We start from the raw sequence: 21,523 nt of genomic DNA on the forward strand, positions 1-21,523 counted from the left end.
AAGGTGGTATTCGAATTCAGGGACTTGATAGGCAGTATTTAGCCACATAGGGGCACCTGGGATCATCTCACTTCAATTGTAGAGTTACTTGGCACAATCTTGTAACCTTGGGTGCACTATATAAGAGCTTGAAGTGGTGAACTTTGGACTTGCTCATTTACAATTTGTTTAAGCATCCTTGGAGCTTCTCTGGACAGCAACCAAATTTCCCTTAGGTTCCTAATCCCACTTAGGACTCTTGTAAGTGTTCCTAATCCTCTTTAATTCATTTTAGCTTAGTTATTTAGCGAAAAGTCAAACCGTCGTAATTAAGGTTTGACTTCGAGATTAGACAATAATTACTCAGTCAAATCTCGAATTAAAAATACCTATAAGTAGGTAATTATGTGGGTAACAAACCCTTAAAAGGGTATTTCCAGATTCCCACTCTAACTATGATTAATTGTCGAGTCAAAGCTTACTTTAAAAAGTCAACAGAATGCTTAATTCCAAATTAATACATAATTAGCAATGTAGGATATATGCAACCTGTTTGATCATTAATATAACTTGGTAATTAACGTAAGAACATGTCTAAACATGTTCAACTCGACAATTTTCAGTTTAGACCCGGTTTGGAACCGAAAGTCGCATAGTTTGACTTTCGCTTTGACTTTCAGTTCTGACCCGTTTAGTCTAAGTTTAGGATTGCCTTAGAGCTTCTTTTGGACCTTGTTACATGATAGTATAACCCTCTGTGATTATACGACTTGGTTCACTAGTTGTCTAATTATTATGCAAATTTCCGTTAAATGCTCATATGTTGACCATTATGCCCAAATGACCTTAAAATGGGATTTTTGAAATATAAAAGAGTAGACATCTTAGTTACTGAATTATAAACTTGTACCCAAAATTTGACATCAGTTTGAGGTCTAGATTAAGAATTATGCTCATTAGCGTAATTAGAAGTTTTCTTAGTAATTAATTAGCATAATTAGCATATAGCCTATCTAAACCCAAATTTTAATATCAAACTTTATACCCCCTGATATATAATAATATTTTGTGATTTTTAGAGATTTTTATTTATTTTTAGGCTGAGCAATAACATAGAGTTTTAAGTTTATTTCGGTTATTGCCGGTTTTGCCCTTTTAGGCTATAAAATGAGTTTTATAAATCCTTTTGACCTCAAACCTTTTTCTACTGATCTATTATATTAAATATATTATTTTGAGCCTTCTGGAATTATAAAAATATCAGCTTCTCTTTCAAAACCCGGAAATGGCTCCAAATCGCCTTTTTAGGCATTTTTACGACATAGTATGTATCAAAACTAGTTTATATGTATAAGGATTAATACCTACTGATTTGATCAGTAAATTTTTTCATTTTAACAGTAAGGGAAAGTTTTAAACTCAGGTTTCCAATTTTGACCTTTTAGGCTTGTGAAAGTACCAAATTGCCCCTTCTGGGCATAGTATGGTTATAATTTGTAAAATTCACATATATATGATACCATACTGTTATGACCCATTAAAATAAGTATATTTACTGATTTATTCAGATATGTAACTCAGGTTACTAATGTAACTCTTTTATACCCTTTAAAATGACTAAAATGCCCTTTCGAGGCATAGTTTAAGTTAAAAATCATTTTGGACATAATAGGACATATCTTACTGATATCACAACATATTTGGTGCATATTAACTCAGGGAACTTGTATATGATTTATATGGTTACCCGTTACGCACTTTCGCGTTCGGATCGGCTTTTGTAACTAGTTTACACATATTAGCCGAAACGGGTCAAACCATATCCTTTTTGTCTCAAAATCCAGAATGTGATTATGTTACCCATATTACACAAGCATGCAAGCTTGTCGGGTCAAAACCACATTCTAAACCGGTTTTCGCCTTCCATGCGGTTAAACCGTATTCATTCTTTGAAACTAACCGGTCTAAGCTTAGGCTAAATTAAAGACCCGTTAGGATCCTAATAGGTCATTATAAACCTTCGTTCCAGAATAGGAGATCCAGTAAAAGATACTTACACTTGCTTGTTGTGGTTTGTACTTGCTCAGGTAAATACTTTTAACTTATTTTCCCTTATACGGGCGGGTACGGTATATAAAATACCGCTTGGTCGGGCATTTGACCTTAATCGATTAGTGGTTAAGTATTATCAAGATGACCCATTTGAAAATTTGTTTTGTGTGTTTTACGCCTTTGGGATTTTAATGACCATGTCCCGGATATCCTTGGCATCATTTATGAAATGGCCACGACCTCGACACGCGGGTGTAGGCGTACACCCGACAATGTGTCCATATTTATTAAGGTATAGCCGTTGGTTTCCCGCCGCGGATATATACTATGTGGTGTGTCTATTAATCTTAAACCCGGCATGAACCGGGAGACTAAACGCATAACAAACATGTAATTCTTTTACAAGTTTAAATTTGATCAATTATCCCAAGTTATAAAAAGTTTTGTGCCATGTGCATTCAAATCAATTTTTAAAAACATTTTTAAAATGAGTCAGTTAAATTGTATTTACCAGTGCAAACTGGCGTATTTTCCCCTAAAAGATTAAGTGCAGGTTCTACACGTAACGGGCTGGTCCCTCCTTAGCATCGTTAAAGTCTCGCAAGCTTGGATGCAATAAATCTGTTGAACAACTCTCCTTTTTATTTTGATCCGCCTGTGGATCTATTTCAACTACTTTGTGATACTTAAATATTACAATAATCATTTGGTTGGAATAAATCTATCTTTTTGCTTCCGTTGTGCATGATAATTTGTGTTGTTTGACTAGGATGATATCAATCACGTCACGATACTCCCCCACCGGGCCCACCGGTGACACGTGGAAATTAGGGGTGTGACAGGTTGGTATCAGAGCCAACACTGAGTGAATTAAACACTAGCCTTTTGTGTTTAATCTCAGTGCACAAATTGCACATTCCTCGAGTTCCGATTCTAGACAAAGAACATAGGACAAATTCTGTTTTTGTTTTATTTGGTCTTTTATTTTATATGTGTTGGTTGTTATCTTAACCATGCTTGCAGGTAAGAATGCCGCCAAGGTTTTTGAGAGGAAGAGGCAAGGGCCCAGTTACGGGCCACGACCATGAAGCCGGGCCTTCGCACCGGCATACCCCATCTATCACAATGAGCACTAGCCCCCAGGAGCCGTGGAGGGTTTATGTTGAACCCGGGAGGCGATCAGTCTCCTTAAGTTCCTCACCGTCCTATTTGCATTCTTTCGGGCCGCAATCCAAAAACGAGCCCGACCACCCTCCGCCTTCCTTCATACCGTTGCAGCGATCAAACTCGCACCATTCTTTTTGTGACCCTACCCCTGCTTTCCAGAGCCGGTTCAACCCGGTAATTTTATTCAGGAACCCGTGGGTTTTAACCCACTAGGACCCGAGGATCACTTCTCGGGTGAAAATGACATGGATGAAGATACGGATCCCATGGAGCCTGCAACCGGGACCCCGAACCACCCCATCGAAATCTCCGATGGGTCATCTTTTCATGGATCACCTTACCGTGGTCCTGACAGCTACGAGGCGAGGTTCAGACAGATTGACTGGTATTTCACTCCCTCTCACCACTCGTCTCCTTACCAGCAGTAGCAGCAGCAGGATCCTTCCGAGGATTCTTGATTTGTGGCAGTCACTCCGCCACCACCACCACCAGTGGAACAGCAACCACCTCTGGAGCCACCGAGGTGGAGAAGGTCAAACGCACGGATGTCCATGCGAGGAAGAGTCCGCATCAGCACTCCTCAGCCCTCGAGTGGCAGTCATTATCCGCCACTCCAAGAGGAAGAAGACCCACAGATGGGGGGTCCATCAAACCCCATCCCAGATATCAACTCTGCGCCTATGGCGCCACCATTGGGTTTTGACAACCCAATTCCTGCCTACGCAGGTTCAGCGGCGTATAACCCTTTTGAGCAGCTGGCTCATACCCATTACGACTATGCCAATGTGGACCCATACCAGGAGGCATGGGACTACAATGCTCGTCACCCAGAGGGACCTTATGGTGGTCTTTGGACCACTGGTTACCCAACTTATGGGTACCAGCGTCCGCCACCTCCTCAACCTCTGTATCAGCCGCCGCAGCCGCAACTGATCCCGCCGGAACGCCAACAAGAGGTCCTTGAAAGATTGGACCGATGTAAACGGTAGATTCAAACTGAGCGCAGTAACACTCGAGGCTTCTTCAAGGGGTTGTCAGACTTGATCAAAGGGACGTCCAAGAGAAGAGGGCATTGAAGACCTTTTGTTATTTATTTTATTTAGTTGTAACCAAGTCTCTGCGTGGACTTTTGCTTCAGTATTCAGCCCCTGCGTGGGCTTGTCTTATTGTACTCTGCCCCTGCGTGGGCATGTCTTTTGTTAGCCCCTGCGTGGGTTTGTTGTTTGTTTCGCCCCTGCGTGGGCATTTTTTTGTTATTTTTCTTTTGTAGAAGTCCCGTTTAGGGCAAAAGTTGTACTTGTTTGAACCTTTATGAGATGTTTTAGTTTTAATTTTCATTTTATTTATTATTATTAATTATATGCATAAAATAAATAAAAATAATTAAAGGATCTACCATTATATTAAAATGACAAAAATCTAAAAAGGACAAAACCTAGCCATATGTCATCTCAAGACAAGGCTAAGATGGTAGTTCCATAATTTGATTAAGATCCAATTTAGCATCTCAATTTAGGATTGTTCTGCGTTAATTATTAAAAGAATCCTAAAGGTAAAACTAGGGGTGTGCATGGGTCGGTTTTGACCTAAAACCATAACCGCGATGTCGGTTAATGGATAACCATAACCATAACTGTTCGGTTATGGTGGTTATGGTTATTCGGTTTCGATGGTTTTAGCGGGTCGGTTATGGGTGGTTAACCATGTATTTAGCTCAGTTAAAAATAGCTTAATTTTTTTAACATGGAATTAATTGTTATTGCATATTTGTATATATAAGTATATTACATAGTATAAAAAATACATATAATCTATAATATTAATACCAATTATTATCGAATATTGAAATAAAGTGATACGATACATTCCATAAATTCAAATAAACATCCAACCAAAACCAAAAACGATATGAAAAACCTTTAAATACTAAAATCTTCAATAAACAACATCAAATATTAAAAATATAGTGAAATGTCCTAAGTCCTATAAAAATTTATTACATGTCGGTTCGGTTCGGTTATGGTGGGTATGGAAAAAATGATAACCATAACCAACCCACCGGTTTTTTATTTGGTTCGGTTTTTTTGGTTCGGTTTTGTCGGTTAATTCGGTTATGATTCGGTTAATTCGTTTTTTTGCACACCCCTAGGTAAAACCTAGCCTATATGTCCCTGCAGATATGGCCAAGACGGTAAAACCTATTTAAAAGGATTCCAATCCATGTTACCATCTGTAAGTATGTTAACATTCTTGGCAAACTGTGAATCATTAAAGTCACACAGGCCATCCTTTAAAAAGGGTTAATTTAAATTCCCTTAATTATATAACCGCCCCTTAAGGGCGAAGTGCCTGCGGGCAATAATTAAATGTCCTCTGGGACTAAAGACAGTGGTAGCTTACGACTCCCTGTCAAGAAAAAGTGATGAACTATGGTTCAAACCTAAATACCTGGATGCTGAAAAATCCTGGTTTATAATTAAATTAAAATTGTCTACGTGACTAGGCCTTATGTGCTATTATTCATTTATAATTTAGGGTAATAATAAAGATCCTACATTTGTAGCAAATTAACCTAAAATGGCAATTTAAAACCATGGTTAATAGAATATAAAATACTGTAAAAGCCTCTAAATAAAACCTTGCCCATTATTATCTATATGTAGCAATTGAAGCTACATGGCTGGGTCGGATAAAGTAAATAGTCATCCGGTGGAAAACCACGATAACACTAGAATACAGTTAACTGGTGCGGAGCTGCAAGCGCTAGTAGATAATGCCGTTACAAAAGCTTTGGATAGGCAGAACAGTGAGTCCTCTGGGACCCGAAGTAGAACCCTGTCTACACCTCATTCCAAGCCTAAAACCCATTCTGAAGCTCATAGCAATCCACCCTCTGTTCAGCCTAAACCTAAGAAAGATGATGATCGACATTCTTCAAATGAGAACAGTGTTCACCCCAAGAAGATAGTGTTCGATAATGCACCTCGCGCTAAGGGATGCACATACAAGTACTTTGTTTCATGCAAGCCCCGAGATTTTACTGGGGAGAAGGGCGCGGTGGATTGCATGACTTGGTTGGATGAAATGGACACTGTTGTGGACATTAGTGGTTGTGCTGAAAGGGACATTGTAAAGTTTGTATCCCAATCATTTAAGGGTGAAACCCTAGCATGGTGGAGATCATTGATTCAAGCCTCTGGAAAAGTTCCATTGTACAACATGTCTTGGGAGCAATTTGTTGCTCTTATCAAAGAAAATTACTGCCCTCAGCATGAGGTTGAAAAGATAGAGTCTAATTTTCTATCTCTGGTCATGAAGAACCTGGATTGCCAGGCTTATCTCACAAGTTTTAATACTATGTCAAGGTTGGTTCCTTACCTAGTGACCCCGGAACCCAAGAGAATTGCACGTTTCATTGGGGGTTTGGCCCCAGAAATAAAAGCAAGCGTGAAGGCCTCTCGGCCCGCTACATTTAGATCCGCAGCTGATATATCTCTGTCCCTCACATTGGACGTAGTGAGACAGAGATCACTGAGAAATACGGATGCGGAGAAAAGGAAGCGTGAAGATGATAATTCACGTCGGTCGAGCAAGAAGCACAAAGGAAACCATGACCACAAGAAGGGGTCTGAGACCAAGAAAGATGGGCATCAATCGGGTGATAGACCCAAGTGCAAGATCTGCAAGAAGCACCATTTTGGGAGGTGCAGGTATGAGCAGAAATCCTAATCCCAGCCGAAGGCGTGTGGAATTTGCAAGTCCTCTGAGCACAGGACCCTTGATTGCAAAAAGTTGAAGGATGCAACTTGCTATAGTTACAATGAAAAAGGGCATATCAAGACCAACTGCCCAAAACTGGCAAAGAAAGCTGAGGAAGGGAAAAAGAACAACGCCAGGGTCTTTCAAATGAATGCTCAGGAGGCCATCCAGAACGACAATGTCATAACCGGTACGTTTCTCATTAATGATGTTTACGCAAGAGTATTGTTTGATACTGGAGCAGATAAATCCTTTGTAGATAATAAGTTTTGTGAGTTGTTAAGATTGCCTGTTAAAGCCTTAAGTGTGAATTATGAGGTGGAATTAGCTGATGGGACCATGGAAACAGTTTCGACTATGTTAGACGGATGTGTCATATCCATTAGGAACCACTCTTTTCCCTTGTCCCTCCTTCCGTTTAAGTTAGCCGGTTTCGATGTAGTGATAGGTATGGATTGGTTATCGCATAACCAAGCCCAGATTGTGTGCAACAAGAGGCAAGTGGTGATCAAGACTCCGTCTGGTGAACCACTTACCATTCAGGGAGATACTCATTATGGATTGCCTGAGCAAGTGGCTATGCTAAAGACATCCAGATGTTTGAAGAAAGGTTGTGTCATTTGTATGGCACAGGTGACCATTGATGAGCAGAAGCCCAAGATTGAAGATATCCCCGTTATTTCTGAATACCCTGAAGATACGCAAGTGGAGTTCAGAATCGACATCATCCCTGGAACAGCACCTGTTGCAAGAGCGCCTTATAGATTAGCACCAACAGAGATGAAGGAATTGAGGACGCAGCTAGATGACTTGCTAGCCAAAGGTTTCATTAGACCTAGCTCGTCTCCATGGGGAGCACCAATCTTATTTGTTAAGAAGAAAGATGGGTCGATGCATTTGTGCATTGATTACCGTGAGCTTAATAAGGTCACTATCAAGAATAGGTATCCTTTGCCCAGGATCGACGATCTATTCGATCAGCTACAAGGAGCAAGCTACTTTTCCAAGATTGATCTGAGGTCAGGCTACCATCAGTTGAAAGTTAAAGAAGAAGATGTACACAAAACGGCGTTTAGAACTCGTTATGGTCATTACGAGTTCCTAGTGATGCCTTTTGGGCTCACTAATGCACCTGCCGCATTCATGGATCTCATGAATCGCGTCTGCAAGCCTTATTTGGATAAATTTGTCATTGTCTTCATCAATGACATTCTCATCTTCTCGAAAAGTAAAGCTGACCACGAGAAGCATCTCCATTGTATTCTAAAACTGCTTCATCAAGAAAAGCTCTATGCCAAATTTTCTAAGTGTGAATTTTGGCTACGAGAAGTCCAATTCCTTGGACATGTAGTCAGTGAGCGTGGTATCCAAGTAGATCCCGCGAAGATTGAAGCTATTATGAACTGGCAAGAGCCTAAGACGCCTACGGAGATTCGCAGTTTCCTAGGACTAGCAGGATACTACAGACGCTTTATCGAGAACTTTTCAAGAATTGCAGCACCCCTGACTTTACTCACTCGCAAGAATAGCAAGTTTGATTGGGGGCCTAAGCAGCAAGAGTCATTTGATATTTTGAAGCAGAAGCTAAGTAACGCACCAGTGTTGACATTACCTAAAGGAATTGATGAGTTTGTAGTTTATTGTGACGCATCACACACCGGGATGGGTTGTGTGTTAATGCAAAAAGGCAAGGTCATTGCCTATGCTTCACGACAGTTAAAAGTGCATGAAAAGAATTACACCACCCATGATTTGGAGTTGGGTGCCGTTGTATTCGCACTAAAACTATGGAGACACTACTTGTATGGAACCAAGTGTGTGATCTATTCCGATCACAAAAGCCTTCAGCATCTGTTCAATCAGAAGGATCTAAATATGAGGCAGCGACGTTGGATGGAACTCTGAATGATTATGATTGTGAAATAAGATACCATCCAGGCAAGGCCAACGTAGTCGCAGATGCCTTGAGCAGAAAAGAAAGAGTGAAGCCAATAAGAATTAATGCCAAGAGCATTGAGATCAAGAACAGTTTGAATGAAAAGTTGTTAGCTGCACAAAAGGAAGCTGTGTTGGAAACTAACTATCCCAATGAAAAGCTAGGAGTAACTGAAGAACAGTTATCCTATGGCAAGGACGGAATCCTGAGATTAAATGGAAGAATATGGGTTCCTGTTTATGGAGGACTTCGGGACGTCATCCTTCAGGAAGCCCACAGTTCCAAATATTCTGTTCATCCTGGAGCTGATAAGATGTACCAGGATTTAAAGGCAAATTATTGGTGGATAGGCTTGAAGAAGTCTATAGCTGCCTATGTAGCTAAATGTCTGACGTGTGCTCAAGTCAAGGCTGAGCATCAAAAGCCGTCAGGTTTGCTACAACAGGCAGAAATTCCCATTTGGAAATGGGAAATGGTGACGATGGATTTCATCACCAAGTTGCCAAAGACGCAGAAGGGAAATGATACTATATGGGTCATAGTTGACAGACTGACTAAGTCAGCACATTTCCTACCCATTAAGGAGACTTATAGCTCCGACATGTTAGCCCAACTGTACGTAGATAAGATTCTATCATTGCATGGCGTACCAGTATCTATTATCTCTGATAGGGATACTAGGCAGAGTGAGCGTACTATCCAGACTTTGGAAGACATGCTTTGTGCATGTGTAATTGATTTAGGTGGTAGTTGGGATAAGCATCTGCCATTGGTCGAGTTCTCCTACATTAATAGCTATCACACCAGCATTCAGGCTGCACCTTTTGAGGCACTATATAGTAGGAAGTGCAGAACGCCCATCTATTGGGCAGAAGTAGGAGACACTCAATTATCAGGTCCTGATATAGTCTTTGAGACAACGGACAAGATTGTCCAGATTCGCGACCGCCTAAAAGCTGCCCGAGATAGGCAGAAGAGCTATGCGGGTAAAAGGCGAAAACCCCTCAAGTTCGAGGTTGGTGATAAGGTTCTGCTTAAGGTATCACCTTGGAAGGGGGTGATGCAATTTGGTAAGAAAGGTAAGTTAAGCCCAAGGTATATAAGACCATTCGAGATAATCGAATGCGTAGGAACAGTGGCTTATAAGTTAAACTTACCTGAAGAGCTCAGTGGTATTCACAATGTGTTCCACGTCTGCAATCTGAAGAAATGTCTAGCTGATGAATCACTAGTCATACCACACACAGATGTGCACATAGATGAGAGCTTGAAATTTGTGGAAAAACCTTTGGCGATTGAGGATCGACAGGTTAAGAAGCTTCGAAGGAAGCATGTGCCTATTGTCAAGGTCAAATGGGATGCCTGTAGATGTCCCGAATATACGTGGGAGTTAGAATCCACAATGAAGGAAAAATATCCTCAATTGTTCCAGTAAATCTCGAGGTCGAGATTTCTTTTAAGGGGGTGAGGATGTAACACCTCGAAAATTCATGTCCAATAAAATAAAGATACATGTCATGTGAGACAAATGTGTCAGGAACCCGGATCAAATAAAGATGTATGGTAGGATTTAAAAAGGGCGTCATGTTAGTAAAATACCTCTGAACGACCCAAGGGCGACATGTTATTAAAATACCTCTGAGCGACCTAAGCCATAAATCCCAAGATCCTTAGATCATTTTGATAAACATCTGATATATATATATATATATATATATATATATATATATATATATATATATATATATATATATATATATATATTTAGCCGGTTACTCCTAAATAAATAAAAATTCCATTCTTATGTGAGAATTTAAATTCTTTAAATGTTACTACAATATTTAGGAATTTACCATTCTTGATTAAAAGAATTAAATTTGAGGTGAAACATGTTCAAACATGTATTCTTGGTTTTTCCGTCAACTTAAACCTTCCATAAAGTGCCAAGAAGTGTAAGTACATGCAGGACATGCAAGGACTGAGCAAAAGGGGCCCCCAACTGATTAAAGGACCCAAGATTCGGATTTATAGTGTTGCATGGTCAATGCTTGGATGTTTGCAAAATTGTTGATGCACGGAATGTCTGTTGACTGCGTCTACAAAAAGTCTGAAGTCAAGATTGGTCTATAGGGGTCAAAATGTAAATATTGTGTAATATAGACTTAGGACCGCTTTTGTGTCATGGTTTTAGTCTTGGACCGCTTTTAGGACACTAGCCTGGATCGCTTATGTGACAAAGGTGCTGGATCGCTTTTATGACATGTCACATAAGCGACCCAAGATCTCTATATATAGGCTTGGGCGGTTCTTCATTTGTAACGACGTATGTGTGTGTGCTACGGTGCCGAAACTCTGCTGAAATTTTACCAGAAAGCAATATAAACACAAGGAATTGAAAGGATTAGCTGTTGTTACTTTACTTACGTTGATTCCGCCTTCGTATGTAAGATGAATTACTTCGACTGACTTTTCGGGTCTTAGAACGGTCCTACAAGTGGTATCAGAGCTCAGGACGAGGAGTTCATACTACGACAGCATAGATCTGCAGAAATCTCTCTTTTCTACTCACTTTCTCTCATACTTTTTCGGTTTTCAGTGGTTCTAACGGTTGAAATTGTCTGAATTTCGAGTATAACATGTAAAATACACTAATAACAAATCCTAGAAAGAATCAGGTTAAAATACGGATTAAAAGTGGTAAAAACAAGATAAAAACTTTGATCCGCTTTTTCGTACATCGAGGACCGCTCGAAATTCAATCTTGAATCGCTCGAAATAACCATTCAGGATCGCTTATTTGAACATAATTGTGTTTGAATCGCTCGAAATTACATCTTGAACCCCTTTTTCGGACATTTTCACTGCTAGGATCGCTCGAACGGACATTACCTGGACCGCTCGAACGATCATCTCTTGAACCGCTCGAACGATCATTTTCTGGATCGCTCGAATAACAGTTGTGACTCGCTTTTCTGACAAAGTGTGGATCGCTCATACATACACTTTGTTGGATCGCTCGAAAAGACATAAGTGTCTGATCCGTTTATTTGGACATACTCTGGATCGCTTTTGTGAACTGATATTTTTCAAAACCAAAATTTTTCTAAGTGTTGTTTGATTTTGCAGGTACAATCAAAATGGATGATATTTTCTTAAATCCGTTCAGTGATATGTACGCATTCTCGGGTATTACGGACAACAACGATACGTCATCAAGCAATAAAGATAAAAGTCCGCCGAAAGAAAGAAAGAAAGAAGCATGGGAGTCCGAGAGCGCATTCGGAACATTCAACAAACCCCCAAAGCTTATGGCTATAGAGGATTATAGTAGGTGGGCAACAAAGTTTGAAGATTGGATGATGGCATTTGCATTTCCAAGCTGGAAAAACATGAAAAATGGCTATGCAAATGGAAAGAAGAATGGTGAAGCTTTGAGATCAGTTGAAGAAATTGATAATTTTGTGGCAGAACAAAAGTGTGTAGCATTGCTTTTCCAATCTGTCCGAGAAGACATCATTTCTTTGATCGATTACTCAAATGCAAAAGATTTATGGGATAAACTCAATAAAAAGTGTATAGGAAGTACTGAGATTATAAAGAATAAGAAGAAACTTCTCCGGAAAGAATTTGATATGTTTGGATGTATGAAAAATGAATCAGTGTGTAAAATGATTGAACGGTTTGGTCATCTTAAGCTGGAACTTGTTCGACATGAGATCAATTATCCTGATGATGAGATAGTTGATAAATTGTTTGATTCACTACCTGATGAATTGGATTGGAGATACTACGCACTGATGTTAAAGAACACTATTGCTCCTGACAAATTGAAACCAGATGTTGTGATTGAGAGACTTGAAAGCCATGAGCTAGAGTTGAAGAAAGCATACAAAGTTAATCACTCATCCTCTCAGCAGAATCTGAATCTGTATTATCCAAAAAGCTTGATGCCGAAAGCTACTTCTCCGAAAACGGCATTTTCTGCTGAGAATGTTTCTTCAACAAACAAAGAAAGTCAAAGCAGTTCAAGCAATGGAAGTCACAGTGGTTATCATAGTGGATCTACGTCTTCTGCAAATCGTTCTGATGCGAAGTTTTCTTGCAACATTGCAATCGATTTGAAGAATGCACAGAACTTTGACGAAGAATCGGCCAAGCAACAGATGGTTTTTCTAGCGTCTGTTTTGGAGTCTTATGAAGGTTTGGTAGCCGGGAAGATCGGAAATACAAATCTTACCAAAGAAGACTATGATCAGATAGACCCCGAGGAAATGGAGCTTATTGACATTCGTTGGGCAATGGCAAGTGCTGTTCGACGTGCGCAACGCTTTATGGAAATTACCGGGAGGAAATCAATTGGTGGTCCCAACAAAGCTTGGGTTCGATAAGTCAAAAGTGACGTGTTTTAAATGCAAACAAAAGGGCCATTTCAAGCGAGAATGTCGGAATGCATACGTTGATGAATCTGAAAATCCATTTCGTGACGATTATTACAAGAAGGCAATCTACCATCAGAATAAATCGGAGCCGCCCAGACTAAAGCAGGCTGAGGAGCAAAGAGAAAAGTCAAGGGCTTTAGCTGTGATCTATGATGATGAGGGTTACGATTGGAGCAAAGAGGTTTTGCCGGAAGATGATGCCATTGGTTATGCTTTCATGGCAAGTCATGATGAACCGATTCCTTGGAAGGATGATCGTACAGAGGAACAGAAGTACCAATACAGGAAGATGACTGCTGAAACAAAGATTATCAGACTTTCTGGTGTATACTTGGAAGCAAGAAGAGCAAATCGTTGGGATCCAGACAAAGAGTGCTATCTTGATCGGTATGGCAATGTGGCGATTGATGACAAAACGCTAGATATTGAAGCCATCATTCAGGAGTACAAAGAAGAGGATGAATACTGGCAGCATAAGTGGTGGGGAACACCAACTTCGAAGATGATTGAGGAGGAGAAAGAAAAAGAGAGAAAGGAAAAAGAAGAGAGAGAGAAGAAAGAAAACGCAGAGACTGAGAGATCAAAGATGGTTGATACGGAGTTGATCGATGTGACTCGGAAGTTGACAACTGAGAATTCAGAGAAAATGGCTGACCAAGTGCTAGCTGCGAAAGCACTTGAGGTAGATTCTATTTCTGTTTCTGAGTCAAAAGAGAAGGTCAGTCAAAGTGTGTCAACATCCAGGTCAGGTAATAAAGTCAATGGAAATGTTGACTGCAAAAATTGCAACAAACAATGCAATTTTTGTAGTACTGTCACGTATTTGAATGATGAGAAATTGAAAAATCTGAAATCAAAAGTTAAAACTTTTGAAGATCAGATTCTCGATCGTGACACAGAGTTAAAAGTTTCAACTGAACGGTTTAATGAATTAACAACTAAATGTGACAAAATTACAACTGAAAATGAAAAGTTAATTCTGGAAAACCGTCAGATCTCCGAAAAATTTGAGAAACTTAAAAGTGTTGTGAAAGACAGTGATGATCGAAACGGAAAAAAATTCAAAGAAAACGAACATCTAAGAGCTGTGTTGCAATTAAAAGAAAAATCAATTAATGAACAACTGGATGAGATTGCAAAATTAAAACTTAAGGTTAAAGAAATTGAGATTGAAAATGAAAGAATTCAGTTGAAATTAAACAGTTATAGCTCAGCTAGCTTTGTTTTGCAGCACATCATTCCCAAACCTATAGGAAAAAACAAAGCTGGTGAGGACGTGTTTTCTGATGGAACGGGTGTAGGGTTTCACAAAGTTCCACCGCCAATTTTAGACAATTACACGAAAAAGCAGTCTAGTTTGGTGGAAATTGAGGAAGAAAGTGATGTTACACTTCCTGAGAACATTGATGTCACGTTTACGTCTTCCAATGAAGAGGGTGTCCAAAATGATGTGGTGAAAAGTGTGATAGACAAAGTGCTTAAGCCGGATTGTGACACTTCTGAGGAGGATGGGTGTTTTCTAGATAAATACATTCCGAAGCAAAAGTCCAAAAACAACTTATATGATGAATCTGATCTTGTCATGTACAAGATGTCGGGATCGGATAAGTTGTTTTCGGATTCTGAGTTTCCATTAGAGAATGTTAATCTGAACAAATTGACAAATGTGTTCAAACTGGTCGAAGTTGAGTTGTCAGCAGTGAACAATTTGAGTCGAAAGAAAGAGAGGGTTTACAATAAGAAAACTGTTTATCTACCAAGTTTTTACAATAACAACAGAAATAATTGGTCGGATGGTTATCATGGGGGTAAATCATTTCATAAAAGAAATGTTGCAAACAAGAGGTATGTCGAAAAGAAAAAGTTTGTGAATAGTTCAAGTTCACTTGTTGATGAAGAAAAAGAAATTTTTACAAAATCAAACAAAGAATTTTTTGAGAAGAGAGCTTCACAGGCTCAGTCTGAAGGCACGAGTAGGGTAGCTGATACTCGTATGTGTTTTAGATGTGAACAGGTTGGTCATATTGCACGAAAGTGTACATATGTGAAGCCTAAGACTGAAGCTGTGAAGGTTCAACAAAAGAAAGTTGATGTGAAGGGTAAAACACCGATGTATATTGAGAAGAAAGTTGTTGGGAAGAAAAATGTTCAAATTGACAATTTGAAAGTAAAAACTGAACCCGTAAAGAAGCTGGTAAATCAAAATGATAAAGTTTATAAGAGGGTTGCAGTAGCTCAACAGGTGTGGAAACCTAAAATTGAACCTAAAGTTGAGAAGAAAGATTCAACTTCTGAGGTGAAAAAGGCTGAAGAATCAATTACGGTTGATTATGATGCACAATATCCACCTCTTAAGTCTAAGAATTTCAAAATTCAAATTGCTAAAGTCACGGTTACACCTAAGGCTGATAAGGCCTGGGTGGACACCATGTTTGACTAAACAGTTTGAATTGCCGGAGCTTCCTGGATTGTGAAGCATGAATCGGCATCTTTCTTGAAGTTGTTTAAATAATGATTTGTTATGTGCAGGATCTTCCAAAACTTGTATCCAGGTGGATAATGGATAGTGGAGCGTCAAGGCATATGACAGGGAAGACTGCATTGCTGTATGATGTGAATGACATTAATGGTGGTTACGTGGGTTTTGCGGGTAATCAAGGAGGCAGGATCATAGGTGAAGGAACATTATCAAATGGCATTATCACGTTTGAGAGAGTAAACTACATTGCTGAGCTGGAGAACAACTTGCTGAGTATCTCCCAGATCTGTGACAGGATGTATACTACTCATTTCACCGACAAAGAATGTTTGATCTTGAAACCAGGATTTGTGATACCTGAAGAGTGGATCATCATGAGGGCACCAAGAGTCAACGATCTGTACGTGTTGGACATGAGCGTTGCTACTACAACCACGGGTCAGGCTCATTGTTTTGTGTCCAGAGCAACGGAAAAAGAGTCAAGGTTATGGCACAGAAAGATGGGGCATATTCACCTAAGGAAAATGAATCACTTAGTGCATAACAACTTGGTCACAGGAGTGAATATTAAAGGTTTTCATCTGGAAGGGGAGTGCATAAGCTGTGTCAGAGGTAAACAGAAGAAAAAGTCACACCCTACAAAACAAGTCAATTCAGTTTCGAGACCTTTGGAAAGACTTCACATGGATTTGTTCGGTCCAGTGAATGTTAAGAGTATAACAGGAGATTCCTACTGTTTGGTCGTGACTGATGACTACTCCAGATTTTCGTGGGTCATGTTCTTGAAAACGAAAGACGAAACCTTTGATAGTTTGGTAGTTTTGTTTAAGAAAATTGAGAATCTGTACCAGAGACTGATTTGTAGAATTCGAAGTGACAATGGTACTGAGTTCAAAAACAGTAAGATGGAGGAATACTGTGATGAAAGAGGTATACTGCATGAGTTTAGTGCTCCGTACACTCCTCAGCAAAATGGAGTTGCAGAACGCAAGAACCGGACACTAATAGAGACAGCCAGAACGATGCTTGCAGATTCCAAGTTACCAATCAATTTCTGGGCTGAAGCTGTTTCTGCTGCATGCTATACTCTCAATAGAGTTCTTACTGTGAAGAAGTTCAACAAGACGTGTTTTGAGCTTATCAATAAACGCAAGCCAAATTTGAAGTATCTAGAACCGTTTGGGTCACCCTGTACGGTAATAGAGCCGAATGGCAAGTTTGGTTCAAAGAACTTTGAAGGAATATTTGTTGGATATTCAGGTCCTACACGGCGTGTCTTTGTTCCAAGTGAAAAGCGTATTATTTGTCACACCCCCAAAAATCCACCCGCGGAATACCACCGCTTGAGAGCGTGACTGACCAGGATCAAGCCATCAATCATATCAAACCATAGCAATTAATAATAGAAGTAGTTAATATAAGTCACCATGACATGATTGATGTTTCAAAAACCAAACACTGTTTTAAGTAGCGGAAGCATAGTAAAGTAAATCCAAATAGTTATACGAGCTATGAGTTCAATCTGCCCACAACGACCTGCTCTTCCCTGTGCAAGCTCCAAGTATACCTAAGGTCCTGCAAGGCATGCAGCAAATAATCAACAAACTAGTTGAGCGAGTTCACAGAAAGTAAGTTCATAGTGTAATGCATAAGTATAGCTAGTGGGGGCTTCCCATACTAGTGTGTAATAAAGGTGGGGGCTTCCCATGTTCATCCTGGTTAATGAGGGCTTCTCATTAACGGTACTTACTAGACTAACTTCCGACCATGTGTTCTTCTTTACCGAGAACAGGAAAACGTACAGGGTCACGTAGGCTTTACGTGACGTGCCCTTCCCCGAGGACAGTGGTACGCGTGGGGGCTACGTAGGCTTTACGCAGCGTGGCCTTCCGACCTGGAAGCCAGTAGATGGTATTGGGTTACGTAGGTTTTACGTAACGTGTCCTCCCGACCCGGGAGACATATGGCAAATATACTGGGTTACGTAGGCTTTACGTAACGTGTCCTGACTAACCTAAGGACGATGGTCTATAGTCTGGTATATGCGTAAGTACGAGTAACTCCTTCTACAATAACATATCCAACCCAATTCCCAACCCGGGAATCCCATGCCTTGGCTGTGTGAACTCACCTTGGTTTGCTCGGCAGATACACAAGGAATATAAGTAGCAAGTAAATGGTCACTCACGTCCTATCAGGGTTATTATACGAGTCAGGTTTGTATATAGCACGTATATAGTAATCACGTATAGTCATGGCAAGCATGTACGCACGTAAGCAGATAAGACATAGCATGTGAGGATCCAATTGTCTAAGTCCAACCATACCCGGCCCAATGACATAAGCAGCCCAATAACAAAACAGTCCAGATTCTCAATCGGCCCAAATAGCAATCACATACAAGTCCATTAGCAAAACAGTCCACAATTTAAATCGTTGGGCTCAATAGATTGGGCCCGTGACAGTGAAGGCCCAACAGTGTGCGTGTAAACGATGGTCTCGAGTCGCAACGGAGATCTCGAGTCGCAACCGGAGATTACGAGTCGCAACAGCTGGTTGCGAGTCGCAATGGAGATCTCGGTTCATCATGGTCTGGTTACGAGTCGCAACGGGACTCGCAACCGTGGTTTCGGCCGGTGCTGTTTGTGGTCTCGAGTCGAGACGGGGAGGTTTCGACTCGCAATCTGAGTCGCAACCGGCTGTGTAACTGGTTTCCATAATTCTAGTCAATTAAACTCCGTGATTTCAGCAAACACTTAGGCAGTTTCGGAAATCAGATCAAACAAGGATTACACAACATTCAATCATATTCATAATGTCTTCAAATCATCATCATTTAGCAAATTCATAACCGTACCAAATCAATAATCGGATTATCAACCAACACTAAACCGAATCTTAATCATAACACCATCCTAGCATGCACCCTAATTCGCATGTATAAACAGAATCATCTCAGCCGATTACAAACATCAATTCGGACCAATTAACAAATCACTCATGCAACCTATTTCGTATGAAAACATGATCATCATTCACAGGAACCGATTAACAAGAACACAATCAAATAACTCATACCAACCGAATACTAAATCATACAATCCGATTTATCATGGCATCACCTAAGCATAAAACACAGAATCATAGATAATATACTAACCGATTACAAGTAACGAGATGTGATCCGAACAAGAGAGTGATCGGATGGCCTTGTGCCGTCGGTTCCTAAACAAGCCGAGAGAGAGAGAGACGAGATAGAGGAGCTAGGGTTATGTGTGTGTTTTCTTGTGTTGTAACAAATGAGAGGAAAACAAGACCCTTAGTTTGGTATAGTGGTTGCGAGTGGGGAGTGGGCCGAGCCCACTTGGTTGTCTAATGGTCCGCGTGCACAAGGAGTGGCCCAAAGGGCTTTGTGTGGCCGGTTTGTGTAGTTTGGGTTCGGTTCAATTAACATACCACGTATATCACACAATACACATAACGACATCTCATAAATCACGTAATATTCATTAGCTCAAAATGCCACATAAACACGTAACGTTACATCAAGCGAGCCTAAAGTTCGAGTTGTCACATTATCCCCAACTAATTGGAAATTTCGTCCCGAAATTTGGTATGCACTCACTGAGGAAGCTAGGTAAAATGTACTGTTCACTGATTTTCCTGGGGTGTCACATCCTCCCCCCGTTGATCTGGAATTTCGTCCCGAAATTCCGAAGTAGTAGCTTCAGCCTCAGTAGTGGTTGCCTTGTTCCCGAATAACTGGGGGTACTTTTCTGTCATCCTGTCTTCGCGTTCCCAGGTGTACTCTGGGCCACGTTTGGAGTTCCAACGAACTCGAACAAGAGGGATTCTCTTGTGTTTGAGGACCTTCACATCCCGGTCCGTGATTTCGACTGGTTCCTCAACGAACTGTAACCGCTCGTCGATAGTGAGTTCCTTAAAAGGAATGATAAGATTTTCATCTGATAGGCACTTCTTTAGGTTCGATACGTGAAAGACATTGTGAACTGCCCCGAGTTCAGCTGGTAGTTTCAACTTGTAGGCTACTTTGCCAATCTTTTCTATAATTTCGAATGGTCCGACGTACCGCGGATTCAGTTTGCCCCGTTTGCCAAAACGAACCACACCCTTCCAGGGTGAAACTTTCAATAAAACCCGGTCCCCGACCTCAAATTCCAATGGCTTTCTACGCTTATCCGCGTAGGCTTTCTGACGGTCCCGTGCTGCCGCCATGCGTTGTCGTATCTGTGCAATCTTTTCTGTGGCGTCCACTACAATCTCTGGACCCGTGATCTGACTATCCCCCACCTCTGCCCAACAGAGAGGTGACCGGCATTTACGTCCGTACAATGCCTCGAATGGAGCGGCTTGGATGCTGGTGTGATAACTGTTATTATATGAGAACTCCACCAAAGGGAGGTGCTTTTCCCAGCCGTTGCCGAAATCGATGACGCATGCCTGAAGCATGTCTTCAAGTGTTTGGATCGTACGCTCAGACTGCCCATCCGTCTGAGGATGATATGCTGTGCTCATGTCTAAACGTGAGCCGAAAGATTTATGCATTGCTTGCCAAAGCTCTGACGTGAATCGTGCATCGCGATCCGAAATGATAGATGTGGGCACCCCGTGCCTCGAGACAACTTCTTTGAGATAGACGTCTGCGAGTGTGGAGAACTTGTCCGTTTCCTTAATCGGCAGGAAGTGTGCAGACTTAGTGAGTCGATCAACTATGACCCATATCGTATCGTTCCCACGCTGGGATCTAGGTAGGCCTGTAACGAAATCCATGGAAATTTCTTCCCATTTCCATTGAGGTATCTTAGGCTGCTGAAGTAGGCCAGCTGGTTTCTGATATTCGACCTTGACTCTTGCACAGGTCAAGCATTTTCCAACGTACGTAGCGATGTGGGCCTTCATACTAGGCCACCAATAAGTAGTGCTGATATCGTGGTACATTTTATCCGACCCTGGATGTACCGAGTAGCGAGACTTGTGAGCTTCATCCATTACAAGTTCGCGTAAACCGCCATAGAGAGGGACCCAAATCCGGCCCGTTACATAGTAAGCACCGTCAGCCTTCTGTTCCATCTGTTGTCGTGAGCCGCGTAAGGCTTCAGCTTTGACGTTTTCGGGCTTCAATGCTTCTACCTGAGCATTTCGTATCTGTGCTGGAAGGCTAGACTGAATCGTAAGCTGTAGCGCTCGCACGCGCTTCGGCAAAGTGTCCTTTCGACTAAGGGCATCAGCCACAACATTGGCTTTGCCTGGATGGTACTTGATAGCGCATTCGTAGTCATTAAGTAACTCGACCCATCGTCGTTGACGCATGTTCAAATCCTTCTGCTTAAGAATATGCTCGAGACTCCTGTGATCGGTGTAAATCGTGCACCTGGTACCGTACAGGTAGTGTCGCCATATCTTAAGCGCAAAAACAACAGCTCCCAGCTCTAAATCGTGCGTCGTGTAGTTCCGTTCGTGAACCTTGAGTTGACGAGAGGCGTAAGCAATGACCTTGTCGCGCTGCATTAACACACATCCCAATCCCCGAATGGATGCATCACAATAAACCACAAAGTCATCCGTGCCCTCTGGCAATGAGAGGATAGGTGCACTGCAGAGTCTATCCTTCAGGTGCTGAAAAGCAGTCTCCTGGGGCTCTCCCCAGCGATAGGTAACACCCTTCTGTGTCAGTAACGTAAGCGGCTGAGC

This window comes from Helianthus annuus, chromosome 8 (genome assembly GCF_002127325.2).
Source record: "Helianthus annuus cultivar XRQ/B chromosome 8, HanXRQr2.0-SUNRISE, whole genome shotgun sequence".
Lineage (NCBI taxonomy): Eukaryota > Viridiplantae > Streptophyta > Magnoliopsida > Asterales > Asteraceae > Helianthus > Helianthus annuus.